At 43.0% G+C, this 13,631-nt stretch overlaps 1 long non-coding RNA gene across 5 annotated transcripts; it reads left to right on the top strand.

The window, feature by feature from the left end:
* Window positions 1-3,570: 3,570 nt before the first annotated feature.
* LOC109756329 (uncharacterized) lies at window positions 3,571-9,103 on the top strand. 5 transcript variants are annotated; one of them, XR_012184575.1, is made up of 6 exons: window positions 3,571-3,817; window positions 3,933-4,077; window positions 5,910-6,103; window positions 6,236-6,371; window positions 6,613-6,843; window positions 8,667-9,103. It is a non-coding gene; the product is annotated as an uncharacterized lncRNA (long non-coding RNA). The 5 variants fall into 5 exon arrangements; XR_002231216.4 differs by having other exon boundaries at window positions 6,236-6,384; XR_002231214.4 differs by having other exon boundaries at window positions 4,277-6,103.
* Window positions 9,104-13,631: the final 4,528 nt, after the last annotated feature.

Here is a 13,631-nt window from a genome sequence, read left to right as displayed (position 1 = left end):
ATTCAATTACTTTTCTTGTTTATCAGCCATTTCAATTGGAGGGGGTGATGGCAGTATCTGTGGGAGTAAAAACACAGTCTTCAGAAAAGATCGTGCTACCTGTCGATAGAGATAGAACCACGGTTGTACTTGCCAAAGAACCAGCCCCACCACACATAACCTAGACTCACGCAGATTGTACCCCTACCCAGTTGGACAGAGAACCAGCTACACCCCTTCTAACCCCAACCCCAGCAGATAGTAACCCAGTTCCCGTTGACACAACACCGTCTCCACCACAGAGCACCCAAACACGAGCAGTTAGTAAGGCAACTGAAGTGCCCAAAGCACGAGGACCACCACTCCGAACCCCAAGTCAACGCTTAAGCAGAAGAAGAATTGTTCTCAGGTCAGGTTCCGTAGCTATGGTTCATACTACTTTGCTCTTGCATCACTGTATTTACTCATACCAACTAATTTCAAATTTGAAGGATGCAATTGAAACTCCAATGGCGCAACAGGTATGTTTTAAACCTGTTTCTTTAACGTGTTTGCTGTTGTAACTTGCTCTATGTTGATTTCAGTTTCAATTGAATAAACAGTTATATTCTCATGTCATGCACCTTACAAGTGTTGTTATTGTTGTGTAGTTTCCCACACTTATATTCTATCTAAGCTGCTTTGTCTTAAATAGATATGATTCGAACTATATCTATCTTGATTTGGCAACATAAACTAGAATGATATAGACCATACAGAGACCATACTACATAGATATATGTTTGTTTCGTGCTGTTATCCTATCCACCTTACTACTGAACTGATTTACCAAAATGAGTTTCATATACTACATTGTAAACCTGTGATGTGTTTGTTTGTTTCTCTTTTATATTGCGGATAAAATATTGGAGAAGAGTACCCCTGTTATGCAATGGTATAGGAAGTAATGCAGATAAGGTTCAAGATAGTGAGACATCCCTGTTGGTCTTCAAGAAAGCTGATAAAAACTATATTGAAGACACTGAGACAACCCCAAAGTCCTGTCTTGATGTAGTTCGAGTTACTGGCTACTACTGTTGGCACCAGCTCTTCGAACTCGCTGCCTGAATCAGTTCGACTTCTTGAGTCTCAACTTCAAGTTGAAAGACATCGATCAGATGTTATGCGACAGGAAGCCGAAGGACTGAGGAAGTCCCTGTAGAATTCAGATGCATACTTTCTGGTGCAACAGCAAGTGCTGGAGGATTTAAGCACCAAACAAGAGAAAGTTAATAAGCTTGCTAAGCATCTTGCCAGCATTATGGGTACCCAGGATATTGTTTCTTGAGCTCTTCTGAAGTGGTTTCAGTTTTGGACTTGTTTTGCTGCGGCGTTTATATGCTGCTTTGTTCCATATATTTGCACGGGTGGCGAACTTTGATGCCCAGTGGATGTAATATGTGTAATAGCCGTGATAGCCTAGCGTAAGTTGCTTGCCTATTTATTTCCTTATTGTCTTGTTTATTTGTTTTCTTGTAGTCAGTGCAGTTCGTTTTCCGCGGTTTGCTAGTGGCCGCAATTGCCTATTTTTTAAAACTAGGCCACATTAACCATGGGCTACATATTTACTGTAGTTAACATGGGCCTCCTACGAGCCGTAGAAACAATGGGCCTTCTAAGGGCCGTAGAAACAATGGGCCTTCTACGGGGCGTAGAAACAATAGGCCTTATACGGGGTGTAGAAACAATGGGCCTTATACGGACCGTAGACACAATGGGCCTTCTACGGGCCGTATGATCGGTTGGCCAAACATGGGCCAATAACAGACCACATTATGGCCGTAAATGGGCTAGAGTTGAAATCGTCCGTTCATGGGCTGACCATAACGGGCCGACCATAACGGGCTGTCGTTAATCGGCCGTATTTGATGACGCTATGAAAACGGCCCAACGTATTAACGGGCCACAAACGGGCCGACTGTAACCACGGGCTGAATTTGGCCCACAAGCAGAAAATGACAGTAACGGGCCGAAAGTAAATGAATGCTGGAAATGAGCCCAAGAATAAATGGGCCCTGAGAAGGCCGAAAGATAACATGGCTGGAAATGGCCCAACGGTATAATGGGCCGTTAATGGGTATAAAGTGGTACACTGTTCATTACGGGTCAGTTGTACCACGGGCCGTTAATGGGCCGAGGGTTACTAAGGGCCTCATATGGGCCGAAAGACGTCATGGGCCATACATGGGCCGGAAGTTAAAACGGGTTGGAATTATATTGGACGGCCCAGATGACGCTACTGGGCCTAATTCGGATAGGCCGTAAACGGGCCCTGGGTTAGCGGGTTGTAAATTGGCTGTATGCGAACATGCCGTTAACAGGCTTGTCGTGGGCCGGCCCGCCACCTTTTGACCAAGTCAAACGGGCCGGCCTTTTCACAGGCATGGTCCTCTGTTGGGCCGTGCCACGTGTCGACGTATCATAGGCGCTTTGGGTCCAATAAGTGGATGACATCTGTCCCAACGGCGAGCCGACACGTGTTCCCTCCAGCCAATGATGATTTTTCACGTGGAAAATCCCCATTGGTCGGGGCTGTTAACGGGTTATCGGATCCAAAACCAGACCCGATAGCTTAACAGCGTTCCGTTACGGTGGATGCCACGTGTCGGTCACCCTTGACGAAAGCACTTATGTGACGCGCGATTTATCGTCATGGAAGTGGACACTTCCGTGATGATAATTTTGGTAATGTCATGGAACACTTCTACGACACCACAGGTATGACTATCTTGATTCTGTCATAAATTTGTCATGGATGTACATGCATGACAGAAAACGTGACCTACTGTGACAAACATGTATCATCACGGAAGTGTACCTTAGGCTTAGGTCCAGACATGGCCTTCTTCACCTGTGCAGCAACTTGCTTGCCGTTCTTCTTGAAGTTCCCTTTCTTCCGTTTACCCTTTTTCTTGAAACTGGTGGTCTTGTTGACCATCAACACTTAATGCTCTTTATTGATTTCTACCTCCGCAGCTTTTAGCATCGCGAAGAGCTCGGGAATTGTCTTATCCATCCCTTGCATATTATAGTTTATCACGAAGCTCTTGTAGCTTGGTGGCACTGATTGAAGAATTTTGTCAATGACACTATCATCAGGAAGATTAACTCCCAGTTGAATCAAGTGATTGTTATACCCAGACATTTTGAGTACATGCTTACTGACAGAACTATTCTCCTCCATTTTGCAGTTGTAGAACTTATTGGAGACTTCATATCTCTCAATCCGGCCATTTGCTTGAAATATTAACTTCAACTCCTGAAACATCTCATATGCTCCATGACATTCAAAACGTCGTTGAAGTCCCGGTTCTAAGCCGTAAAGCATGGCACACTGAACTATCGAGTAGTCATCAGCTTTGCTCTGCCAGACGTTCATAACATCTGGCGTTGCTCCTGCAGCGGGTTTGGCACCTAGCGGTGCTTTCAGAACGTAATTCTTCTGTGCAACAATGAGGATAATCCTTAAGTTGCGGACCCAGTCCACCATCATCTTTCAACTTAGCTTTCTCTAAGAACGCATTAAAATACAACGGAACAACAATACGGGCCATCTATCTAGAACAGCGACGGGGTAGGCTCCACGGGTTTCCACGGGGAAGGAGCAGCGACGGGGTAGGCTCCAGGCGGCGCACACTTCATGGGGAGGCAAGGAACCAGAAGTTGATGGGGTCGGATCTGGCGGTGGTAGGTCGAAGCTCGATCCCGAGGCCGAGACGGGGAAGGTCAAAAAATAGAGAGACCCGATGGAGGTGGTCGAGGCAGAGGACTGCCAGTCGGCGAGCTCGAGCTTGAGACGGTGAGTTCCCTTTCCCCATCTCTATTCTCTCAGTTTCCTCCTCTCCAAATCTTCATTTATCGCCTCTCGCCCTTAGCACAATTAGCGTCACCGGCCATTGTATGGGTTGGAGCAGGAAGCAGCGCTCCCGTCGCTATGTGGTGGAGCTGCGCAGGATGGGGAGCAGGCTGGCGACAGGGATTGGTTCTTCAGTTCATTTGCTGCAGGACTGAATGTTCTATGGGTTGGAGCAGAGGGTGTTGAGCAGCATCTGAGATTGGGTGAGTGCTCAGGTTCTATAACTGACTCTTCTTCGAGTATGGCTGTAGTAATTCAAAGAAAAACAAATAGCATGCAGATTTGCTTGTTTCATCTAAATCAAGGAATTTTATAATGTGCAAATCAACATCATACAGTATACAACAGCGAACGGAGATACTAACCACACGATCTCATTACGTGTTGCACGCGAGATCGCAGGGTGCAGCTTGATAGCGCCGGCATGGATGCGTGTTAACCATAGCGTTGACGGCAATCTCCCCCCTCCCGAACTGCCCTAGGCGCAGCAGCGACGGCGCAGCCACGATTGCTGGAAGTCTCCTCCACGTTCGATCTCGATAAACTGACTGTCATTCCCCACGCCACTCTCGCATGGTTCAATGGAATTTAAATTTCGAGTGCTACAATCAACCCGTTTGCCTGTTTGCACATCTGTATTTCGGTTATAAAAATTGACTCGTCCTTTTAGTTCGTTATTACTCAAGTCACTGCAGCACTGACCTTCTATTAGGTATACACACACCAAAATTTCCATGCCACTAGAAATATTTGCATTCGTTTAATGGGTCGAGTCACACAGAAGGTTGAACTTTCAATGCTTTTTACTCAGCATAAACGTATTTTCTGTAGTCGAAGACTTTTGACAATGCGTGGAATCTGGCAAATCGTTTTCAGTTTTGAGTTCATCTGAGTCAGGCTCTGTATCAAATTTTCTTCAGTGTAGCATTCATTTGAGTTGGATTTTGTATTGGTTTATATTTTGTGGTAGAATATCCCATATCGTGTACTCTGGGACCAGGTCTATTTCAACACACACGAACCCATTGACCTCCCATGTTCCTGGGGAGCGTTGCATGTCGGAAAAGTTAGGGGTTGCGTCACACAAAGTTCTGCATTGACACTTAGAAAGTAAGTGAAGTGATATGCAATTTGCTGAGGCTATCTACAATCCTGTTAAAAAGCAACTGCTAAACACTGAAGGGCAATGGAACTCAATTTGTGGATATTCGCAGTTTGATAAATTATATTAGTGGTATTTCTTGGATTTATATAAGGAAAACTAAAATAGCTACCTTTGTGTGAATTACAGTGCTAATGATCAGTTCTTTGTCTCAGGCATGAATGTACAGATTCAAGATTTTCTTTCACCTGGGCTTGGTCAGTTGGCCACTTCAATTCCCACTTCCTGTCATGTGATCTTGATGTGGATACTTCGACATTACATACAAAATATGATGCATTCTGTAGAAGTTACTAATGGTCAAAATTTTACTGAATCCGTCACTTGCTTACTCCTATTCACATTTCAGCCTCCTTGCATGGTAGAGCATAGCATGGTTCCTGATGTTCCATTCTAACTACCTAATATTTTTAGGACACTGGTGTTAATTTGGTTTTTTTGGGAAATGGAATGCCTAAGATGCACTGTCCTTTTGTTCCAAAAATAACCGCAAAATCATTGACACATTGTTGTGTGTTTTATGACATCTGTTGTTTATATCTTCAAGTGACTAACTTCAAGTTGAAGTCGAGATTGCTTACTGATCACATGCTTCAGGCAGTAGTAATTACAATCTTTATCTCTGTTTGAGAAGCAAAGATGAATTATTTTGAACTTCGGATTAGTTGAGTTAGGAGCTATATGTACCAGTTTTGTCTGATCAACCACGAGTTCTATTGTAATCCTTTCTGATACATTTTTTAGATTTTTGTATCCAGCTGAATCTTTGTGTTCCGCCGTGGCCGTGATATCTCATGCGTTATCATCTAGCTGAATCTTTATTTACAATGTCGTGATATCTCATGCGTTATCATTCATTCATTCTTATTTTAGGTGATGCGTTGACCTGAACGGCATGGTGGTAAGGCATCATAATAGGTGCTGCTATTGGCCAGAATGGCGCCGTGGTAAGGCATTCTAAGGTTCCATATGATTAGTGTTTGGGTGACTGCTGTTGATTCCTACACCGAGTTGTGTTGCTGTACAAATAGCCTCTCTTGTTGGTGGTGCCACGGCGTCCCTTCTAGGTTAGCAGCAACCTTTTTCCCCATCATTCCCCATATTTTTTTCTTAACTTACATACTGAGCTGTAGGTTCGTCGGACCTGTTGCATAAGGCAGAACAAGAATAAGAACATTTGTCAGTTTTTTCATGTGCAGGTTCAGCAGCGGGCAATGCTAAAGACAGAGTTGGGTGCACATCATATATATACATATGTTGTCGCGTCTTAATAAAGGGAGATGAGCAGAAGTAGAGATGAGATATCTATCCGACTGTCATCGTTCCCAGACTTGGGTTTGTCATCTCTGTCAGCGCCCGCTTCTGCTTCCTTCGTTGGTTGTCGCTTCATTGTACACTGCTGTAGTTTAGAGATTGTAATATATTTTCCATGGATACAATTGAATACGACACCCAATTTGCTATATAATTGTTCAGCTCTCTCTCATAGCAATTCATTCAAAATATCACGCATAATGGTCCCAGTTTAAGTAGAATATAACCACTGGATTATTCAAACTTTGCTCGTGTTTCGCAGGGCACCATAACTCTAACCCGACATGAGCAGTGCAACCACGGCAGTGAGCAGTGGAATCGCAAGATAGAGATAGACACAAGTAGAATATAACTGGTCATATTTCTACAATGACCACACTACTTATGGTGCCGGAAGAGAAGGCATCAGTGATAGTGGGCTTGGTGATGAGGGCATCAATACAAAGAGATTAATTCACAACTCTGTTCTTGATAGGTTGTACAAATATACAAGGTATTACTGTTTCCTTTTATGTTTAAATAGCTTTGTGAGTACAATTATATGAAAATTCTGCGATTCATGTTGCGGAAGCAGGCATCTTTGTTTTCCTGACTGAAAATACTTAGTTTCATGCCTCCATGGTATTATTTAGAGGCACAATCCAATGAGAGATTCCTACTTAGCTAGCTAATATATAGCGTTTGATGGTACTGTCTGATGTTGTAAATACAAAATATGCTGCATGAGCATTACTTTTATTTTGAATTTAATTTAGTGTTTGAGCCTCTTTTACATATTAAGTGTAATATCACAGACTTCTTTCAGAGTTAACTGGCCATGCAAAAACTGTTGTGAAGGCATTAAATGGTACTCCCTCCGTCCCAAAATAAGTGTCTCAACTTTGTACTAACTTTAGTGTAAAGTTGTACTAAGGTTGAGACACTTATTTTGGGACGGAGGGAGTATATGTTTTAGGCCTGCTTTTGTTCACTTTTGTCCTTTCCAAAGTGGAATAAGAAAAGAAAGTCAAAACAGGCTCAACCATGACTACTCTGCTCTTGTGCTCACCATTATATATTTTTAGACCTGAACCATTTGATTGAGGAGAGGTGTGTCAAATAAACTCTCCTATTCAAAGCTGAATCCAAACACGTGTGGTCTCCTTTTGAAAGTGACTATATCTGTCATGCTCTTCAATACCAATGTGGACATATCGCCACTGATTTTCCACCATCAAGCTAGCCTACCTGCACATCATGCAAGGCTCACAGCTCAGTGTTACAATAGTTATGTTGTTTCTCCCACATCAACCATGCGGTCATTACTAAAGCTTAGTTGTTGAATCTGTACGTGCTCCATTGCGCACAAGAAAGTAGTGACTATTTATTTGCTTAAACAATATGTCGAGCCACCAATTTCTGCCCGTCCTTCTAATATTCCTTTATGGATGTATCGCACAAATTTCAGTTATTGGATATGAAATGTAGGTTCTCTATTCAGAGGTGGGTCCAATGATATGTAGTCCCCTTTTCCAAGCTAATGTAGGTTCTCATGTCTGTCATATCCGTAGGTATTATGGTGTCTCAATTTTGTCACCAGCCTCTTTCACCGACCCGTAAACTATCTGTCTCTAGGTCTCCCCAACTGTCTTTGGGTTTAGAAAACAAATAACTATTTTTGGACTTATTCTCGCATCAGCTACTTTTTAGGTATTATGTGTGTTGTCAGGGATCTGATATCGTGTAGTTCCAGGGATTTCAGAAGGTCTGGTCAGTCCATTGTTCTTGCCATGTGTTACCTTTTCTCATTACTGTGATCGTCAGTGCTCTTGACATCGGTTGTTCTTGCTTTATGGTTGCCTTTTCAATGCACTTTTATTAGTTCTAATATATTAATTTTAATATGCTTGACTGACCATATTATATATTTCACGTCAACGGGGTGGTTCAAGTGTTGGTCAAAATATTTTGGTTAAAAACATTGTCTCTAATTATCAAGTGTATACAGTTGAATCTTCTTGACTGACTATTTTGTAGCCTGCTCTTAGTTGTACAGTATTAATTCTTAAAACTGGAACTCTCAAACTTAGTTAAATTTAATGAGTTGTTTCATTATTTTCAAATAAGTATTTTCAGCCCTCACTGTGTCCTGAAGCTTATTCTTACTGCCTTTTTATGATTGCTTTATGCTTTAACAAGCTTAAATGTAACTATTGGCATATAATCTCATGGCTTAAAATCTTAGTTGAAAATGTATTAAAAGTTATAAGATCTGGAGTGTGCACTATATTTCATCCAGTGGTATTCCCAGTAACTGAATGTACATTTATCTTGCAGGCCAGTTTTACATTTACTTTTTCAATAATGAGATGGCCATGAACAGAGATCAAGTTTTTTGCCTTGGCATTACTGCTGTTGTGTACAGATGGTTACTAAAAGAAGGATTCATAGCGGCATACCTTCACTCGACAGATGCTTTAACCGCAAGAACTGTTGTTAATTTTTTCCCCTTTCCTCCAATGATGGTAGTTCTCCTTTGATTCTAGAAGCCACAAAGGAGTGAAGGGTAGAGTTGTTGAATTGGCGATATGTCCACATCATGTCCACATCGTTGTTGAATTGGTGGGATTGTCACCAAGTTAGTGTTGCAGATTGTTTCTATTTTAGAGCAAGAAGCCAAATCATGTTGTTCATTGTAAATTTTGAAAAACCTGTTGTGTATTGTCACTTCTATATCTATTATAAACTTACGTTCCTGGTGTGGTACTTATCAATCTTGGTTTGCCCTTCCATTTCAAGTTTTCCCTCTCATTGCAGCAGACTTGAAATGTCCTTGTTTCTTCAATTGATTTGTCATTTCATGTTTGCATCGAGGGAGCCTCCTGGAGGCAAGTCTCCCTTCACTCCTGACTGCTCTCTCTCAATAATCTCCTTCTGATCTGGCTATTTATGCACCTCTGTATGTCATTGGTGTTCTTCTAATTTGCAGGGATTATAGCAAGCAACCGTAGGTGGGTGAGTTCTTTCTTCTTGCATGAAATTGATCTACAGATTCCTCAATGCTCTGTTCATGACTTTGTTCTTGTTTTATCCTTTTTTTACTTTCCAGTTTTGATGCAATGGATATTGATTGTGGTAGTTAAGTGTAAAAAATGTGTAACACTTATTTGATTTTTCATGATGGGTGGTACTCTCACTGCTTAGAAAAGAGAATGAAGGGTCAACATTTACAGCATGTTGCCTTGCACAATTCCTGCAAGAGATGTACAGATAACAGGCAAAACTCCTGTAACAAAACTTTTAGTGAGTACTACATTGGTCTGGCTGCTGTAATACCACACTTTAGAAAAAAAAAGGCAAAAATGTTTTACGGCTGAGGGATGGGAAGTATATACCAAAGAATGTAGTTTACAGTTTCCCTATTTGTTAATCAGCTAAGGTGTTTATTTGTTGCTTCCTGTACACCTACAGAGTTGTATTTAGCACTACATGTTGCCACTGGGTTATTCCGCCATGTAATGTTCTTATACAAATATGTCTTTTTTCAAACTCAAATATCTCAGCATGATAGCCATATTTTTAACTAAAAATATATGCTCCCTTAACTGGTCTATACATGTTATACAAAATATGTTTTTTTTTCAAACTCAGGTTTCTCAATGTGATAAACACATTTTCAATATAGCATGATTCAACACATGGGCTTTCTACTACCAATATTGAATATGTCCTTGCAAAATAAAACTATTTTCATCGACAACATGGCTTTAGCGGGTCTCTGCGCCATTTGGCGCAACGGGTCAACTAGTCTACTATATGATTCACGCTCGACCTTTCGGTCTCAGTGTTCCGAGGCCATATCTGCATATGCTAGGCTCTTTAAGTTTAACCCGAGTATTCTGCGTGTGCAAAACTGGCTTGCACCGTTGTATGTGAACGTAGAGCTTATCACACCCGGTCATCACGTAGTGTCTCGGCACGACGAACTTTCGCAACGGTACATACTCAGGGAGAACACTTGTACCTTGAAATTTAGTGAGAGATCATCTTATAATGCTACCGCCGAACTAAGCAAAATAAGATGCATAAAGGATAATATGCCCTAGAGGCAATAATAAATTTATTATTTATTTCCTCATATCATGATAAATGTTTATTATTATTCATGCTAGAATTGTATTAACCGAAAACATAATACATGTGTGAATACATAGACGAACATAGTGTCACTAGTATGCCTCTACTTGACTAGCTCGTTAATCGAAGATGGTTGAGTTTCCTAGCCATAGACATGAGTTGTCATTTGATTAACGGGATCACATCATTAGGAGAATGATGTGATTGACTTGACCCATTCCGTTAGCTTAGCACTTGATCGTTTAGTATGTTGCTATTGCTTTCTTCATGACTTATACATGTTCCTATGACTATGAGATTATGCAACTCCCGTTTACCGGAGGAACACTTTGTGTGCTACCAAACGTCACAACGTAACTGGGTGATTATAAAGGTGCTCTACATGTGTCTCCGAAGGTACTTGTTGAGTTGGCGTATTTCGAGATTAGGATTTGTCACGCCGATTGTCGGAGAGGTATCTCTGGGCCCTCTCGGTAATGCACATCACTATAAGCCTTGCAAGCAATGTGACTAATGAGTTAGTTGCGGGATGATGCATTATGAAACGAGTATAGAGACTTACCGGTAACGAGATTGAATTAGGTATTGAGATACCGACGATTGAATCTCGGGCAATTAACATACCGATGACAAAGGGAACAACGTATGTTGTTATGCGGTTTGACTGATAAAGATCTTCGTAGAATATGTAGGAGCCAATATGAACATCCAGGTTCCGCTATTGGTTATTGACCGGAGACGTGTCTCGGTCATGTCTACATAGTTCTCAAACCCGTAGGGTCCGCACGCTTAAAGTTTGGTGACGATCGGTATTATGAGTTTTTGTGTTTTGATGTACCGAAGGTAGTTCGGAGTCCTGGATATGATCACGGACATGACGAGGAGTCTCGAAATGGTCGAGATGTAAATATGATATATTGGACGACTATATTCGGACACCGGAAGTGTTCCGAGTGGTTTCGGAGAAAAACCGGAGTAACAGGGGGTTACCGGAACCCCCCGGGGAGTTAATTGGGCCTCATGGGCCTTAGTGGGAGAAGAGGAGGGGCGGCCAGGGCAGCCGCGCGCCCCCTCCCCCTCTAGTCCGAATTGGAAGGAGGGAGGGGAGGGGGGCGCCCCCCTTTTTCCTTCTCCTCCTCTCTCCCTTCCTTCCCTCTCCTACTCCAACAAGGAAAAGGAGGAGTCCTACTCCCGGTGGGAGTAGGACTCCTCCCTTGGCGCGCCGTCCTCCTGGCCGGCCGCCTCCCCACTTGCTCCTTTATATACGGGGGCAGGGGGGCACCCTAGAACACACAATTTGATCTGTTGATCTATTCCAGCCGTGTGCGGTGCCCCCCTCCACCATATTCCACCCCGGTCATATCGTAGCGGTGCTTAGGCGAAGCCCTGCGTCGGTAGCAACATCATCACCGTCATCACGCCGTCGTGCTGACGGAACTCTCCCGTGAAGCTCTGCTAGATCGGAGTTCGCGGGACGTCATCGAGCTGAATGTGTGCTGAACTCAGAGGTGCCGTACGTTCGGTACTTGGATCGGTCGGATCGTGAAGACGTACGACTACATCAACCGCGTTGTGCTAACGCTTCCGCTTTCGGTCTACGAGGGTACGTGGACAACACTCTCCCCTCTCGTTGCTATGCATCACCATGATCCTGCGTGTGCGTAGGAATTTTTTTTGAAATTACTACGTTCCCCAACAGTGGTATCAGAGCCAGGTTTTATGCGTAGATGTTATATGCACGAGTAGAACACAAGTGAGTTGTGGGCGATACAAGTCATACTGCTTACCAGCATGTCATACTTTGGTTCGGCGGTATTGTTGGATGAAGCGGCCCGGACCGACATTACGCGTATGCTTACGCGAGACTGGTTCTACCGACGTGCTTTGCACACAGGTGGCTGGCGGGTGTCAGTTTCTCCAACTTTAGTTGAACCGAGTGTGGCTATGCCCGGTCCTTGAGAAGGTTAAAACAACACTAACTTGACGAACTATCGTTGTGGTTTTGATCCGTAGGTAAGAACGGTTCTTGCTCAGCCTGTAGCAGCCACGTAAAACTTGCAACAACAAAGTAGAGGGCGTCTAACTTGTTTTTGCAGGGCATGTTGTGATGTGATATGGTCAAGGCATGATGCTATATTTTATTGTATGAGATGATCATGTTTTGTAACCGAGTTATCGGCAACTGGCAGGAGCCATATGGTCCGAGGGGAAACACATAGCTACGGGTACATAGCTACTGGTACATACCCTCAGCCCCGAGGGTGAACTACTCCCTCCTCGTCATGGAGACCTCCGGGATGATGAAGATGGCCTCCGGTGATGGTTTCCCCCTCTGGCAGGGTGTCGGAACGGGCTCCCAATTGGTTTTTTGTGGCTACAAAGGCTTTCGACGGTGGAACTTCCGATCTAAGGTTCTTTTTGGAGGTTTCTATATTTATAAGGATTTTTAGTGTCGAAAACAAGTCACGGGGGTGCCTGTGGGACCCACAAGCTAGGGAGGCGCACCCTAGGGGGGCGCCCCAGGCTTGTGGTCACCTCGGGACTCTTCTGGCCCACCTCGGGTGCTTCGGGTGTCTCATTTGGTCCATAAAAATTCACCGTAAATTTTCAGCTCGTTTTGACTCCGTTTGATATTCCTTTTCTGTAAAACTCAAAAACAAGGAAAAAAAGAGAAACTAGAACTGGGCTCCAGGTTAATCGGTTAGTCCCAAAAATAATATAAATAGTATATTAATGCATATAAACATCCAAAACATATAATATAATAGCATGGAACAATAAAATTATAGATACGTTGGAGACGTATGAGCGCCCTAAGCGAAAGGGAAGAAGAATGTGAAGTTGGAGGATGCAGGGCACCACCTTATGTTGATATAGTAAAAGAACTTGCTACGCCTATACCAGTTGTGAACAAAGAAGTCCACCTAGACAAAGACACAACTTCTTATGTTAATGGAAGGTAAGAATATAGGTAAACAAATTTTAGCATGCTCCTTCAGATGCAAGTCCTATTTGGGGTTGTGTGACCCTGGTTCCCCAGTTAATATTATTCCCTACAGTCTCTACGCAAAAATCTATGATGAAATTCCTCCGTGTACTCTGGAGCCTACTGATGTTGTTATTAAGCTTGCAGATAAAACGGACAGGAAGCCTTGTGGCATTCTT

The sequence above is a fragment of the Aegilops tauschii genome, chromosome 5 (assembly GCF_002575655.3).
Source record: "Aegilops tauschii subsp. strangulata cultivar AL8/78 chromosome 5, Aet v6.0, whole genome shotgun sequence".
NCBI classification, from domain to species: domain Eukaryota; kingdom Viridiplantae; phylum Streptophyta; class Magnoliopsida; order Poales; family Poaceae; genus Aegilops; species Aegilops tauschii.
This window is presented reverse-complemented; position numbering and strand designations above follow the sequence as displayed.